Below are 18,147 nucleotides of genomic sequence, written 5' to 3'. Positions count from 1 at the left end.
ATGCATTGTATCAAGGGCTTTAACATCTAATCTCAAAGAATATAAGCGAGATATTTCCATCAGAGCCAATTTCACTCCAATTCCCTACACTAAACCAGGAAATAAATGAAAAAAAACCTCTTGAAAATTGTTTATTTTCCCTTTATTGAGATCTCTCAAAAAAAAAAAAAACAGTTAAACAGTACAAGAAATATCACAAAGCACAAATGTCACAAGGCTTGATTAGTTGCCAAATGATGTTACTAACAATTAGCGTTAACAGAGTTTGGAATTTGGCATATTGTGTTTATGAAGGATATGCTCATATGCGTATCTGTTAATTCTCTTTTGTTCATTTTATCTGACATCAAAAACATATTATCTATCAGATAGCATTGTCTGAAAATGGGACAAATTGCATACATTACCATTTTAGAATATTATTGCCGCGCTTTTCAATCTGTTCCGGCTAAGCCTCCAATTCACTTTGAAGACAAAGGTTTGTTTATGTAAATAGAATAATTATAGCACTTTTATATTAAGAGTAAGACCACAGCCAACCAAAAATATTGTTTATAAAGAGTTTTAAGCAGCCCAGAAAGAAGTTTAGAATATAATATTTAGAATATAATATATAATATAACATCTGAAAAGTGCAGAGTTTAAATCTACATGCTTTTACTCCTGCATAATCTCATCTAAGTGATAGGTATATATATAGGTATATATACACATGTACATATTTACGATATACATATATATGTACATGTATAAAAAAAGTAGAATGATTTACTTTAGTAGATGTTTACTTTAGTAGAATAGAATTTATTTTCATTTACTTTAGTAGAATAGAATTAGTAGTTGAAACTGCATGCTTCTGATCAGAATAACTATCAATGCTTACCAGATTTTATATTTTAATTTTCACAGCAGCACTGCCATGTCGTGAATTTTTCTGCTTATATAGGGAATACTTCGTTGGCTGCACCTTCCCCACAGCAGCTGCAATTGAGCAGACATTTTTGTAAAATGCAACTGTTTCCTTCCTCACAGTGACTTGGACTTAGGCTAAGCACTGGCCCAAACTTGCGTGGTTCAGAGTACCTTTCATCATTATTTGTTATCTCATCTAAGAACTAGAGAAAGAAGAATGAGGTTATATATGACAAGAAAAATCGAGGTAGGAGATGGTTAAAGATGACTCTTTTATTTTCAGATTCCCTCCATCCCAGTTTTTCACCTTTTGAGATCCCACTATATTTCCATATCTGAATTTATGAGACAACCTATTTGTATATTTATAATTAATTTCTGAATATGCTTCTGTGAAATTGAAGCGATTTATTTATAACCAACATAGTCTTAACTAGTACAATTACTCTAACCATTTAATACCTGAGGAAATTGAGGATCACGGAAATTAAGTACCTTTCCTCAAAGTCATACATCTGTTGGAAGTCAGAGACATCTTTTGGACACAGGTCTGACTCCAAAGTCTGTGTTCACTCTCTTACACCAAGATCAGGATAAGTGAGAGATTATTGATGATTCACGAGCTTTTAAAATTATTTTGTATTTCCCGAATTTTCAACAATAATCACACATTTATGAATGAAAGTATAAAAGTAATTTATTTTTGAAAAACATGTAAAACCTGTACATTCAGTAACGTTCTATTACTAAAATTTGAGAGCTTGAGTGTATAATTAATGTCTGGAGCTGGGGATTGGGGTGTTGAGCTCTGTGAGAAGGGTGAAGTGTGTTGAAATGACGTCAGAGACAAATTCCATGTATTTTACCTCTGTTTGCTTTTATGTTTTATGGTCACTTGTTGGATATAGTCTTTGTTTGCTTAAGACTATGTGTTATGCAATTGGAGATTGTATATATATACATACACACAATCTGCGTATCTGCGTATATATATATATATAGATAGACACAATATATCTATATTTCACAAATCAGGTTACTTAACCTTATTCAAATCATCCTTACCCATATGCATTTTTTTTTTTTTTGCCCTATTCTAGCAGGTACTGAGAGGATGGTAAACATTTTACACTTGAATTTCAGACGTGTTTCTTTTTCTACAGATCTGCACTTTTTACTATATATATTTTGAGGCTATGCTATTAGGTGCATATAAATGTATAATTGATATGTTTTCCAGGTAGATTAAAACTTTATCAAAATAAAATATCTCTTTTTAACTTTATTAATGCCTTTTGCCTTAAAATGTGATTTAGCTGTATAAATATAGCTATACAACTTCGACTGACGTTTTTATGATATATAATAATATATATATACACATAGTGGATGCCTGAAATTGTGATTAGTACTGAACCCTAAATTACCCATTGTAAGAGATTAACAACAATAACTAATAATAAAATAGAACAATTGTAACAATACACTGTAATAAATGTTACATAGATCTTAACTGCCTGAGCATACAATTTTTTGTCTTTCCTTATTAAGTCAAGAACTTTCATCTTTTCACTTAAAGAAAACACTTTACCACTTCTCCTTGGCATATCCAAATTGCCAGCATCACTACTCTTGCACTTTGGGGCCATTGTTAAGTAGAATAAGGATTACTTGATCACAAGCACTGAGATACTGAGAGGGCCAATCTGATAATCCAGACGGTTACTAAGTGACTAACAGGTGGGTAGTATATACAGCATGGATACTCAGAACAAAGAAATAACTAATGTCTAGAGCAGGAAGGAGTGGGAAGAAAAGCATGAAATGTCATCACACTACTTACAACAGGGCAAAATTTAGAACTTATGAATTGTTTATCCCTGGAATTTTCCATTTAATATTTTCAGACCACGGTTGACTTCAGGTAACTGAAAGAGGGAAAGCAAAACCATGGATAAGGGGGGACTACTGAGTGAGTATGTATATATGAATTTATTTTTAAACTTTTTGTATCCTTATAGTTTAGATGTGCTTCCTGCCAAAAGAAAAGTTTTGTGGTTTTTTAAGTGGGATAATCTTTGACTTATGATTGGACTCTGGCTCATTTACATTTGTTCTTAAATCAATATATTTGATATAAATCAAACTATTTTTGGATTTCTTTATCATGTTGATGGCTCTATGTGTTCTGGCTTCTCTCATTTTTCATCTTCTCTTTGGTTGATTTTCCCTCTCCTATATTTAACACTCTGTTAGCTTGAAATTTACACACTGTAATTATCATTAGTAATTCCCCTAGAGATTTCAGAATGATTCCCGATTTATCAAAGTCTAAATATCAAGCAGCTTTTTCACCCTTCTACAAAAAAAACGCAAGGAACTGAGAAAAATATACTTCCATTTATGCCCGCCTGATTACTCCTCCTGCGTCTCTAACATCCAATTGGGAGCATTTTTCTTCTGCCAAGAGAACACCCTTTAGTACTTCCTTTTGTGCCATCTGCTGATAAAAAGTCTTTCTTAGTCTTTGAAAATACCTTTATTTTTTTCTTCGTCCTTGAAGACTGTTTCTTTCTATGGGATTCCAAGTCAACAGTTCGGTGTCACTGTTACTGTTGTTTCAAGCTTCTGAAACAAAAATTAGTAAACAAGGTAAAAGGAAAATTGGCCCTAAACACTGGTTTCAGTTCTCCAAACGTCATGAAACCTGGTTTCTGGCCTGCTGTCTAAGGTAACTATAGCGGCATTTCAAGTCACTTAGTGGTTAAAACAATTCCTGTGTATTATTTCTCGCAAATGAATGAATTGCCTGACTGGTTCTTATCTGGGTCAGATGTGATTGTGTTTGGCTGGGCATGCCCATGGATGGATGGATGGGTAGTGAGCTGACTGAGGGTTGGCTGGTCTAGGATGTCCTTGCCTGGGCTTTCTCAGCTCTGTTCCATATGTTATCTTGTTCTCTAGCAGGATAGCCTGGGCTTGTTCTAATTATAGTGACAGGGTTCCAAGAATGGAAGCTTGAAATTTCCTTTGAAACAGGCTCAGAACTGGCAAACTGCCACTTCTGCCCAATTACTTTGGCCAAAGGCCATCACAGATTCAAAGGGGCAGAAAAAAGACTCCACGTTTTGTTGGGAGGAACCAAAGAGTCACATTGTAGAGGGTACAGATATTACAATTAATCTTCTACATCTGGTGATTCCTTATTTACCTCATTGCTTTTAAGTTGATGTTTAGGTATATCTGGCTTTTCTAGTTATCCTCTGAGGGAGAGTTGATCTGGCCTACTTAGTCTGCCATTACTGGAAGGCCGTTATTTCTATTTCTAGGAACTTTTGTTGTACAAACTGGTACAACTAGCAATAATGGAACTATCACATTTTTGTTAATAAGGGATGATAATTATTTTAATAGCACTATATTTTTTCCCGCAAAGCAGCAATATTCACTCACTCAGTCACATAGAGTATTCCGGCTAGGAAGTCAGGCAATGGCTCAGTGATATTCCCTTTGTCCCCAAGGAGTCCATGTACCAGCATGCTTAGTTATGCTTACTTCAAGTGGATATGTCATGTAAATTTAGTTCTTGACATTCAGGAAATTGCGTCTTTTTTATACAGTTCACTGATTGTCAAGTCCATGAACAGTTTATTGGATAGTTTCCACTCAATCAGTCTGTCTAGTGTAATTCTTCCCAAGGGACTGAAACTCCATGTGGTTATTTCAATCCTAAGTAGCTCTACTTGTATTGTAATCGTTGAGAACTCATGATTACCCTTTGCAGTGACTTTCCAGACTTGTTATTAAATTGTTGTTTTTCTTTCCCTGCTATCTAGCAGCAACCCCAGGGAAAAAAGCAAAAACAATTGTAAGCAAAATAAGACCATATAGTACATGCTCCGTTAAACAGAGAACTTCTGGAGGTAGTTCCTATTATTTTTCTTTTATTCTACATCAAAAAGAAGCAAAATTATAAGTTTGTACAAAATATCTACTGTTTTCTCTGTTGCAATGTCACTATTTTTAAATACTGTGCTCACCCAATACAATCGCTCTTTATCAAGTTATTGTTAAATTGGTAATGCTTACCATGAGTGAAGAGGTAACATCACTTATCTCAATAGCCGCTTAACTGAAGAACAATGCAGGTTTCAAAGGCCATGTGGTATTGCTCAGCACCATTATGCCTTCAAATTCTTCTTGACATTTGTTTTTCTAAATCTGATTCACAGATAGACCAATCAGAGATATTTATTAATCTGCCACTTTAGACAAGCACTAAAATCTGCACTTTCAGAAATAAAGATAAAAAGCATAAGGTATATCTCTCTTTATAAGAAATGAGGTAGGAAAACAGTAACATTAAAAAAAATAATCAATACTTATGGTCCAGAGTAATTAAATGCATATGTATACATGTTTTTAATATTTACTTAGAAAATTCATGCCCAAGACTGATTTTTAAGGATCACATAAAACACAATAATTCCTGTCAAATCTTTCCTGTTCCGTTAAGTCTGCAAAAATATCTACCTCCTCAAAACTCTCAAAGCAGTAAATTTATACTGCTTGTATATATTTATCATGACCTACCTTCCTTTGTAGTTATTTATGATCATCTGATACTTTTATTCTGGAGAATAAATATTTTGAATAGCAGCATCTACATCCTCCATCATGCCCAAGATAATTATCTGTACATAATAGGTGATCAATGAAAAGCAGTGAATGGTTAAATAGTTATTGAATAAAAGGGTAAAAATCAGTACACATTGACTAATTTAAAATTTCTTTGAGGATATTTTAGGTTTGAAAACTAATAGCACCTAATAAGCAAATTTCTGAGAAAAACATTGTGGAAAGGCAGAGAGGTTAAAAAAATACAACAAATCTAGAGGCAGTGAATATATTTCCTGGCTGAGATAAGAGTCCTTTGTGGATTATGATAGATAGAGTCAGAATTTGAAGTCAGTTTATGGGAGGATCTGGAAATCAGCTGTCAGACTTTAGGTTTTATAACAAATAATTAGGAGTCAGTCCTGGTCTTGATTAACGTAATAACAGCTTGAAACCAAATCAACTCATCACTCTCCTCCACACTAACCACCAGGTGAACATGTTTTTCTTAACACACCATGTGAGTCCTGTGAACTAAACAATTTCACACTGACTAACCAGTGGTATTTTCTCAAAACATTCCTCTGTTAGAACACCTGTCCCTTACTCTTTCGTTTTCTCATGCTTAGGAAAGCACCAATTTAGACCTAAATTTATTTAAGAAATTCCCTTCCCTACAACACCAACCTTGCAAGACATACCTCATGGGCTCCTCTCTGAAGTATCACTTGGATTATTAGTACAGGTCTTTTCTCTCCGCAAGGAAAATCTACAAGCCTTTTTAAAGCATTCACAGAACCCCGCTGTTGTTTTAACAACAGCATCTAGTACATATTAAGTGCCCAGGGTCTCGTTTTTGAACAAGTGTCTACTATGGGTAAGGCCCTTTACTAATGTCATGGGTGTTATATAGTAAAATCATGGCTTCTGCTCTCCAAATGCCTACAGTCAAGTTAAACAAAAAAAGATAATCTGAAAGAAGTTAAATAACAATAAAAACAAAAGCAGTAGCAAACATACAAAGTTTTCTGTCCAATGAATAGTATAGATGATGAGTTATTTGGTTTTAGAGATGGAGGAAGCTGTGTGATCTGCAGTCTTAGGAAGGAATCACAAATGAGATAGGATTTGAGCTGAGAATCAAAGGATCCTAAGCTAAGCTGGGAAGACAGGAGGAAAAAGAAAAATCCAAGTAAGAGTTAGTGTACACAAATGAAAAAAAGAAAACAGAGAATTACAAGGTGTATTCCATGAGTGCAGAGCAGACCAGTTGGGAAATGCAGAAGTTCACATAGGAAGTAGTAGATGGTGAAACTGGATGATCAAATTAGGGACAGATAGGGTGAAGGGGTCAGAAGGCACAAACTTCCAGTTATAGAAGAAATCAGTCATGGGGATGTAATGTACAGCATGGTGACTATAGTTAATAACACTGTATTGCATATTTGAAAGTTGCTAAGAGTAGATCTGTAAAGTTCTGATCCCAAGAAAAGAAAATTTTGTAACTGTATGGTGACAGATGTTAACTAGACTTATTACAGTAATCATTTTGCAATATATACAAATATTGAATCAGTATGTTGTACATCTGAAACTAATATAATGTTATACATTAATTAGACCACAAAAAAAATTAGGGATGAATTATGAACACTTTTTAATGATGGCTCTGGGATGTAGGATTCAGGTAGAAACTCCTTTAAGACAGAAAATAGGAAGCCCAGAGGATCAAAGCCTCAGTCCTTCAAAAGTATCACCTGCATGGACTGCCACCCCTGTTGGTATTAATGCAGATCAGCCCAATTCTCCTTCTGTTTCCCATGTTTGTTTATTGACTTTCTCTCCTTGGCTTTTGATGCTATGATGATCCAGAGAATTTTGTTTTTCTTTTTTTTCATCTAAAATTTGACATTTCTTATTGCAGTAGTTGGTATCTAACATTGTTGCTGCTTCTAGTTCCATTCCTGGTCTCGCCACCAAGTACTAAATCCCACCCATACTCTTATAATATTCCTACATGCATATGTTTATATTTTCAGATGTTTTGTTTTGTTTCCTTTTTGTCTTATCATTGTCAGTTCAAATTTTTCTACTTTGGCAGATGGCGTAGAAAGTCCACCAAACAAAACCATTCAGATTTTAACCCATATGCAATTAGTATTGGGTTAATTTTGAGAACAGTCAAGGTTGTAATAAAATTTCTCCATGAAAATTAATTTGCAGCTGTCCATGAGAAAGACTAGAGAGGAAGTTACGGGATTACTTCAGTAGTCTAGACGAGAAACATGGTCTATCTGATATCATGATAGACGTGGGATGGAGAGAAACAGAGAGCAGAGTTGGGGAGGAAGGAGTTTGACAGGCTTGATGGAGAAGAGAAATCAATGTAGTAAGGATGGAGAAGTGGCAGTGACGGCAGAGGGAAAGGGAGCAATAAAGTCAGAGGTGACCATAAATGTTCACACACAAAACAGGTAATGGACATCAGTGACATATATGTGGAAAACAAATTGGAAATTCACCTTAGGGGAGGAGGATGGATTGAAATCTTAAGTTTGAGACAATTGTGAAATGTTCTGATGAACATGTCTAGTAAGTCGTGGAAGACGTGGGACATAAATATAAGGCACATATGTAGAAACAGATTTCTGACCAATATTCAAAGGCAATTCATTGGAGAAATGATAGTGTTTCAACAGATTGTGCTGGAACAATTCAGTTTCCACATGCAAAAAATGTGAGCTTTTATCCTTTTTGCACCTATCAGAAAAGTGATCTCAACATGAATCATAGACCTAAATGTAAAACCTATAACTATAAACCTTTGAGGGGAGAACGTAAGAGAAAATCTTTATGACATTGGGTTAGGTGAGGATTCCTCAGGTACAACATAAACAGCACAATCAATAAAAGAGTAAATTGATAAATTAGATGATCAAAATTAATAATTTCTTCTCTTCGATAAGATATAGTTATAAAATGAAAAGAAAAGCCACAGACTGGTTTAAAGTAATTGCAAAGCATATATATGATAAAGGTAGCATATCCAGAGTATATTAATAACTCTCAAACCCAAATAATAATTTAAAAAACCAATAAAAATGGACCAAACGTGTAAACAGTAACAACTGAAAAGTACATGTGGATGGCAAACAAGTACATAAAAAGATGGTCAACATCTTTGTCACTGGGAAAATGCAAATTAAAAACACAATGAGAGACCACGAATCATGAGAATGGCTAAAATTAGAAGACTGACTATACCAAGTATTGACAAGTATGTGGAGAAACTGGAACTCTCATGCTTCTCTGATGGGAATGGAGGTTGGTACAACTAATTTGGAAGATAATTTGGCAGTTTCTTAAAAAGATAAGTTACACCTACCACTTGGTGTAGTTATTCTACTCCCCCAAATATCCAAGACAAAAGAAAATATATGTCTATACATAGACTTATGCATGAATATGCATAGACATGTTGTATGAATCAATAGTTCATACAACCTGAATAAACCTCAGAATAATTATGCTAAGTGAAATAAGTCAGACAAGAGTCCATACTGCGTCATGCCATTTTTATAAAGCTCTAGAAAAGGCAAACTAATAGATAGTGACAGACTGCTGATCAATATTTGCCTAGAGGAAGGAGCCGGGAGAAGCAGGAAGGAGGGTTTACAAAGGAGCATAAGGCCACTTCTGGGGGTGGTGGATATCTTCATTATTGTGACTGTAGTGATGGTTTCAAGGCAGCATACATATGCAAAAATGTGTCAAATATTACTCTTTAAATATGTGCAGTTTATTGCATGTCAACTATAACTCAGTAAAGTTATACAAATTAAAATAATAAAATAATAAATAATGAAGTGTGACCAGGGCTGGAAAGCATGGGGGGGGGGGGGTGGGTTGAAGCTATTTCTAGCAAAGATGACATTTGAAACTTGGTAACTGATGCAGATCTCAGAAGAAAAAGTGGACTATCATATTCCTTTCTTGTCCTTTCTCTTTCTCTCTCTGTCTCCCTGGCTTCCTGACTCCTTTCCTTCCTTCTTTTCTTTTTCTTTTTTTTTTTTTTATTAAGATGATGGTAGATTATAACCTTGTGAGATTTCAGTTGTACATTATTGTTAGTAATGTTGTGGGTACACCACTTCACCCTTTGTGCCCTCCCCCTACCCCCCCTTTTCCCCGGTAACCACCGATCAGTTCTCCATGTCTATATGTTAACTTCCACCTATAAGTGGGCTCATATAGAATTCGTCTTTCTCTGTCTGGCTTATTTCACTTAACATAATACCCTCAAGGTCCATCCATGTTGATGCAAATGGAACAATTTGGTCCTTTTTATGGCTGAGTAGTATTCCATTGTGTATATATACCATATCTTCTTTATCCAGTCGTCAGGTTCTGGGCATTTAGGTTGGTTCCACATCTTGGCTATTGTAAATAATGCTGTCATGAACATAGGGGTGCATGGGACTCTTGGGATTGCTGATTTCAGGTTCTTAGGATAGATACCCAGTAGTGGGATGGCTGGGTCATAGGGTATTTCTATTTTTAACTTTTTGAGAAATCTCCATACTGTTTTCCATAGTGGCTGCACTAGGAAAAACATTTTTTTAAAATCATTGGTTCAGAATCCTGTAGAGATTTTCTTGAAAGAGCAATGGGCTAAGTTTCTCTCAGTCTTTCCAAGGCATGAATATATTATGAAGTAAATGTTTAAATAATGATCCTCATAATAATGTATTCATTTTTAATCAAACAGGTAAAAGCTGTAACCATTTTCAATGGAAAGCCCCATGGTTGACATAAGCAACTTACTGCCTGTAAACCTCCATTCACCAACAACACTGGAATATGTACACAAGTGAAGTGCAATCAGGATAACTTTGACTGCTCTCAACCAAGCTTGAAAACATAGATACCAGAGCTTTGAGAACTGACAAAACGTCTTTTATTTTCTATGTTTGAAGTAAACTAAACTGAAAATGAGATGGGTTTGGAAGGGAAGGAAATGCTATGTGTTTGGTTCTGTTCCAATGGGGCTATAGGTGAACTCTTTTAACACAAGTCCCTTGTAACTCAAGAATGACAGAAGCATAATATATTAGCAGAGATTTCTTCCAGTGCAAATTAGTGTTGATGGATATTACATCATTTCTAAATTTTCTTAAATCAGCATTTTCTTTGAATTTTTCTGGAAAAATTAATATTGCCTATATATCCAAATAAACAAAACAAACAAAAAACAAGCGGCAGAACTATCAGGAATTTTGCTCAATTATCTCAGGCACTGTCCTGGGTAGGTGAGAGGAGGTGGGACCTAATTCAAAGCAGAGGAGTTGGCCATAAATCAGAGCACAGACCTTTTCTCTGTAGTAACAGGAGGAAGACAGACCCTATGGGAAGTCCTCCAGGAAGGCTGGTGGAGGTCATGGTGACAGCCTTTGGAAGTTCTTGTCTGGTTGTTCTCTTCTCTCAGTGAAATAGGAAGCAGGATCATGAACTGAGAGTCAAGATGGGGGAGGAGTGGAGGTCTGATGTGAGTGAAGTGTGGCTGAGAGAGCAGGAACGGGAAGGAAATGGGACATCGTCTCTCTTTCTCCTGGCTTACTGCCTTAGCTGCTGAACTTCTTTTCTTTTTCTTTAACTATTTCTTTTGGGAAGTATGGTAAATCAAAATACTCTGATTTTACTATTTCTAGCCTTGCATCTTTAATTATATCTACTATATTTAAGCTTAATCAAATATTATCCATATTCCCTTCAGCTCTTGGTAAAATTTCATCAATACTGTATGCAGTAAATAAGAGAAGGGAGAAAAACCAAACTGCAAACTGAATACACAAGTTTACTATTAACAAGAAAAATTTATTTAGTTAATTTTAAGATGTTTTGTGGAATATTAATTTATTTCATATTGCAGGGCAGCACTCTGTTCTTGAAAGATTGTATTTTTTTTCTTCAATGGGATTCCATTGTTGAATTTTATTCCCATATGAAATAATGGAAATGAAAGAAATAAGAGTTGGTTAAATGGTATATATTACCTAGATGTCATTGCGATTTTCTGGACATATTTGTCATTCTTGTTTTAAATTCATTTGTTTTACTCATTTTACAACTCTAAAATTTGTCTCATATTTTTACTAAGCTAACATAAAACAGTATAAATTCTCTTAGGTGAATCTTATATAAAATGACTGTGGCTAATCTAAAATTGTCTGTCTTTATAAACTGAGGTCAAAAGATCTCTGATTAGAAAGAGCTTCCTTGACTGCTAAAATCGAAGTTTGTTATCCAGAAAGTCACCAATGCAGCTAAAAATGAGAACGTAATTTGGCTAAAGTCAATGTGATGAAATCTGCGTGTCACTGTGAATACCGCATTCTATATATCAGCCAAACAAGTTCGTCTTCAGATGGTATTTAATTTTCTTTATTTTTCTTTAAGTCAGTTGCATATTTGGAACAGACAAATACAAGTTAAATCATTTTATCTACCATCATTCAGAGAGACCTTATGAAATTGATGTTAAGTTTGTCCTGTTCCACAGAAAAGATAAATGATCACATGCCTAGAGTTACCTGATCTAAGTTTCTGCCTCCACCCTGAGCTGACAACCTAGCGGATCGATGCCTCAATATTTTGATGTGCCTGAGAAGACTTTCTTAATTTATTTAAAGCATTTTTCTGATCATGCGCTTCAAATTTTGGGGCTTTTTAAGCACAGAGAAAAGAATTTTTAAATACATTGTAATATTTCTCCTCTGAAGATAAATATTTCCATCAATTTGGTGCATCTATGGCAGCTGTAGATATGGATTGATAAATCACTTATCTATTTATCTATCTATCTATCTATCTATCTATCTGTCTATGTCTCTATTGGTGCACTATGAAAAGTACATGTAACTCAGTCAAATATGCAGTCATCACATGAATGAATGACAAAATTGAGAATAATTTGTGCATACAACTTATATCATTCTTTCTCTTAGATTATTGCCTTTTCCTCTACTCTTTTCCACTTTTAAATATCACTGTTTAATTTTGTAAAAGTTGGTTTCTCTTTTGCTGTGTTGTTTATTTACTTGCTTTAGTTTTTCATTGATTTTTTCAGTTATATACTTTTTGAAAAAACATTTTCACAATATGTGAGTTAACTTCAAAGAACAATTTTTAATCAGTTGTATTCTGTTTCATCACATTTATCAAGAGTATTTAAAATTGTCTTTATGTTTTCAAATGACTTTATGTTTTAATTAGCTTTGTGAATAACACCTTGTCCTCACTAATAGACTCAACTTTGATTCATAACAAGTAGAAAGAGTAGTCTTATAGCTTTTTCAAAAATAGAAAATAAATAGTTGCCAGTTTTAGAGCTAGTTTCACTTAGGGTAACTTTGGTTGAAAGCAATATTCACGTTAATAACAGAGAGCTGTACATGGCACTGCAGCGGCTCAGCTGACTGTAGATTCCGTGTGTGAGCCTGGCTTCCTGGTTGATTCAACAATGCCGTTGATGACATTAGATCTTCCCATCCTTCCACTGGGCTTTCCACAGTGTGAGGAAAATTTTCTTTGACTGTTTTTGTGTTCATAAGGTGGCTGCCAACAGCTCTGGTTAAGGCACCTTCTTACTCAGAGTTGAGGGGTTGGAGAGCAAGAGAGAGACAAGACAGAGACAGAGACAGAGAGAGAGACAGAGAAAAGGGACAGGGATTTTCTTGCAAAAAGAAGCAAGCAAAATGTTCTGCTTTTTATTCTGATTGAAATAATTTGAACCAACGACCAGTGACTGTGGCCAGGGAAACGCTACCTACTAATTGTCTTGGATCCGACTTGAAACCCAGATCAATAACTATGGAAAAGGGATAGATTCATTCCATTGGAATTGCGCTTTTCTGGAGGAGAGGGTGGTAATAATTGTTTTCTTTCTTTCTGGATGTTAATAGGACTTATATTTAAAATTTACACATGTGTGAGCGTGCATGTGTGTATACGTATACATACACAATATATATGGTCTCTGAATTTTTCAAGCTTAGTATATTTTTCTTTAAAACTGCCATATATTTCAGTCATCCTGGCTTCTTTCCCAGAAATCTCTAGAATGTGTAGTTTTATGCTCTGTTTTTGTAGTCTGTAGACTTCCCCTTTCTCATAATTTTCTTAACTTTGTTCTTCTACTCTGACTTCTCATGTTTTCCATACACATTGTTAGTCGAATATGTCCAGTGTCAATTCTGTATTTTCATACATACAATTTGAAATTTATTTCTGATTTTTAGGTATTTTTACAGTTTTATTGAGATAGAATTGACGTACAGGACTCTACAAATTTAAGGAGCACAACATAGTGATTTGACTTACATATATTGTGAAATGATTACCACAATAAGTTTAGTCAATATCCATCATCTCATAGATAAAAAAAAAAAAGAAAAAATGTTCTTTCTTTGTAATAAGAACTCTTGGGATCTACTCTTTTAACAACTTTCAAATAGATCATACAGAAGCATTAGCTGTATCTGCTTTTGAGTTTTGGTTGCCTTGTAGTTCTTTCTTTCATCAATCTCTTTATTTATCTTGTCCTCTTGTCTTTCATCATAGCCAATTCCCTCATAAGATTTTCCTGCTTCTATTTCATGTAAAAGTACATGTTTGTATTATATTGATAATTCCAAATATTTCTGGGAATTTTTTTTACATTCAGAGATTCTTTTTTCCTTTTCGTAGATTTTAGCATCATTTTCAATGTCCCTTGGTTTTGTCTTGTTTCTATAGTAGGCTCCATTTTTCCCCAGTGTTTATACTTGTTTTGAAATAAAGAGACTTATCCAGACCTAGTGTTTTTCACTAGAGGAAGCATGTGGCTTGCCCTAATATGTACTAACATTAGGAGATATTTTATCAATAGCTGTATATATCAATCAACTTCTGCTGTAGTAATCCTAGCAAACAAGTCCAAAAGTCTCACTAGCTTTAAAACAATAAAGTTTTGTCATTTCACTCACATGACATGTCAGCTGTGGGTTGCTGTCGTTCTGAAGGTTTGTTACCATGTTGTACTTTTCAAGGCTGCAGATTGACTGTGGGCCTGCCTGTTCCCTACAGACACACAATGTCTTCCTAATTTTACCACGCAAGACTGCTTTCTTTGATTATGGGGAAAAGCAAAAGCACCCAAGCTAAGCTATGTAATCTTTGAAGCTTCTGCCGGGATAGAGCAAACTGTTCTTGCATCCCTCTGGCCAAAGTATGTCTCATTCCAAGCCCTAAATCAATGAGGCAAGAATGTACGCAACTCCCAGTGGATGCACAGACAAGTCACATGGCAACGGATGAAGAGATTTAATTCTATTACAGGGAGAGAACGAATAGTTGGGGATAATTATCTGGTCTACACCCATCAATTCCTAGGATAATTTTTAAAATGCCAAAGACTAGTTCTGCTTTTGAGAACATGAGAAAATGTTACAGTATCATGGAAATCGTAGAAAATATTTTAGTTGCCACCATATCCACTCTGGGAAATAGAACAATTAATTTCATGAGAATAGTTTAAAATAGATATCCTGAACAAACTTCACATGTAAAAGTCCTTCCTACCGTGGCAAAATATCAAAATTCCTGTCAATTTCAGTTCTGTTCCAACACTGCAAAATCCCGTCACAAATTTTATGATAAAAGATAAGCAGAGCTTTTAGGGAAAAATTGGAAAACTCCTTCCGTCTCTATGATATTCACCCTTAAGCCAGAAATGCCAGCCCTGCATGTCACTTCATATGTTCTCTTATGAACTTGACACATTTCATGATATTCACGTAAGTACAATTGGATCACTCATTTATGTACAAGTTTTCAGATTTTATATTACTATAGCCCAACAGCTATTAGGATAAATACGATTATTCTAAAATGTTTGAAACACCTGGACTAAAAAAAAGGTATTTCTAGTCTCTACTCAACATCAATTAAATTAGACTCTCTGTGGTAGGATCCTAGCCAATGATTAAAATGTACTTCCAAGGCTTAGAAGCACTCTTCTGAGAAAGGTACAATTATAAAACATCACCAGGTGACTCTGTTTATTAAATAAGAAATTACAGTGATTATAGAGGCAAGCTTGGATCATTGCCTCATCCTGAAGCAATATTGACCTCTGGCACCTCAGAATAACTCTCTATTTCAAATTAAAGCGACCCGCATCATCTTCTATGCCCTTGGATACTAGTTGAATATGCTTCTCATGATCTACAGATGATTTATGAATATATCTTCCGGACACCCACTTAATATGAATGTGAGTTTGGATAAAGTCCAGAAGACGCAGAGAATACAATGTGCACTCCTTTGATCATTGCTTTGGGGAATTGCATGTGCCGGCCTTTTGAGGTATACATAAGCCACATTTTGATATGGAAACACTACTCCTGGAAGAAAATATTGAACTGAAAAATTCAGATTCACTCTGCATCTGCATATGCATTATCCCTGGGCTGGCATAGAAAATGTAATGTGCAGCAACACACGCATCTTAAAAGATTGTTAGTCTTTGTTTTCAGGTTATGCTCCACACACACAGTCTGGTATTTCAAAAGGGCAGGCAATAGAGAAGCCACAAAGTTTTCCTGCAGCTTCATAAGTTCCAGAAAATGTATTAGTTTTTTTTAATAACGTATGACAAATTAGTGATAGTTATCTTTGTCTCTTCCTTAGAGATACTTCACAATTCTTTTAACTTAAGAAAGGGAGGACCTCATTTCTTAGCTGCACGCTGAGGAGCCGTATGAATTGCTTTCTTCTTTCCAGAGGCTGCAATTAGAGAATGCTATCAACACTGGGCTTAAGGTCTATGTGAGAAAACAATATTCAACAACAACAAATTAAAATATTGAGTGGCCATTGATTCTATAACCTCTAAAATAAGGCATATTCTGATGGAGATCAGCTGTCAAAATTTCCTTAATTCGGTCTTAACTGTTTCTAGACCAGGAGTTTGCAATCAGGAAGGCTTATAAAAAAAAAATCTGTGGAACTTTTAAAAAATTCAAGATGTCTAGGTGCCAATTCCAGATAATCAGTTATAGTAAATTTAATGTGGAAATAAGGCACATCTATTTTGTATAAATTCCATAGTGGCTTCCTTCTTATAATCAGTCAAGTAGAGAACCAATATTCTTCAACCTAATGAAACTTTTCCTTAGAATCTGGCTCATGTTTCTGATACATTGAAACAATACGAAATTCAAGCAAGTGTGGAGGAAATAAAGCCTGGGAGAAAACAGCTGTTTAGACGTGTAGCTGAATACAGACTCTCCCTTGGCTTGTGGCTCTCAATTAACCCCCAATTGTGTGTCAACTGTTACCCTCCATTACATGGTGAAAATTACATGTGGTTTTGCTTTTTTAAATCTAGGGCTGTCCCTCTTGCTTTGGAACTGAATAAATCAGGGCTAATGTAACATGCTTGCTTCTGAGAGGGCCATAATACAAGAAGTTTCTCACGTGACATTGAATACCAAGGTGGTCCTGGGAGCTGTTCCACTGGGTTTAGAGAGATTCCAGTGTTAAGTTATGGGTCCTTTTCAAAACTCACTTAAGGAAGTTTCCTAAAGAATTTTTATATACCCATGAAGTCGTTTTAAGTAAAAATGTCCAAGAGTGCCTTAAACAGCTTTCAAGATAAAGACAAGTGTTTTGTGTGAATGTGAAATTCAAGTTTATGTCTGAGAGGAAGTGGGGATGACCCTGCAAGGGTTAGGTGCTAGGAATAAGGAGAAGGGAAAATTAGGAAAGCATGTCCATAAAAATTTGTGAGTGGAAGGGAAAATTAGGAAAGCATGTCCATAAAAATTTGTGAGTGGACTGAAAGGATGACATTATTAGAAAAGCATTTTTTAAATTTCTGGCTTTAACGGATTCTCTACCCTATCTTCTGTCTCTATAGAAGGATAGAACACTAGTGTTGGTTCTAGATAGTGTCTTTCTCCTCTGAGACATGTGAGTGGGCCATAGGCACCAATGACAGCTTAAATCATAGCCTAAGACGATAATGCGAAATTGAAACTACTTCCATCTGAGTAAAGCAGAATGATGCTCTAGTTAAAATATACAACCAGCTGTAGTTATAATATAAATCATTTGTAGTGTTATTTTATAAATCATAACTCTGAGATAATATCTGGAAAACATTTGTCCAGAGGCAGAGTGGGCTGACCCATGGTAGTATTTGAGTAGCACCAAGACATTCCTTCTAAAATGGGAAATTTCGGTTGCCTTATTTTTACTTATTTTAAATAACTATTTTAGAGGAATGCTCAATCATCTACTGGCTCTCCCAAGCACATCAACTCTTTCATTTTTATTTTATTCATTCTCTTTGAAACTATTTTCTGATGTGTCCAGCCAGAATGACATTTGTTTACTACATTAAAAGAAGCTCTTTCCAGATGCTATTATGAAGTCATTTGTCTTCTGTCAATACCACTCCATTTTTCTTAAGCTAACTCAAATACGAAGTCACACGGACGGCTTCCCTTTGTTCTTATTTCACACGTCCTTTCCTTTCCTGGAATATTGGTCTATGCTTTAGCAGGCATTTCCAAA

The 18,147-nt window shown here is 35.1% G+C and overlaps 1 long non-coding RNA gene across 1 annotated transcript; it reads right to left on the bottom strand.

Annotated features, from left to right (window-relative positions):
* Window positions 1–99: 99 nt before the first annotated feature.
* Window positions 100–14,687, bottom strand: LOC138923576 (uncharacterized). The gene is made up of 3 exons (XR_011437343.1): window positions 14,553–14,687; window positions 5,002–5,133; window positions 100–3,540 (listed from the first exon to the last, which is right to left on the bottom strand). It is a non-coding gene; the product is annotated as an uncharacterized lncRNA (long non-coding RNA).
* Window positions 14,688–18,147: the final 3,460 nt, after the last annotated feature.

The sequence above is a fragment of the Equus caballus genome, chromosome 1 (genome assembly GCF_041296265.1).
Source record: "Equus caballus isolate H_3958 breed thoroughbred chromosome 1, TB-T2T, whole genome shotgun sequence".
NCBI classification, from domain to species: domain Eukaryota; kingdom Metazoa; phylum Chordata; class Mammalia; order Perissodactyla; family Equidae; genus Equus; species Equus caballus.
Note: the sequence above shows the minus strand (reverse complement) of the source record. Positions and strands in the feature narration are given on the sequence as shown.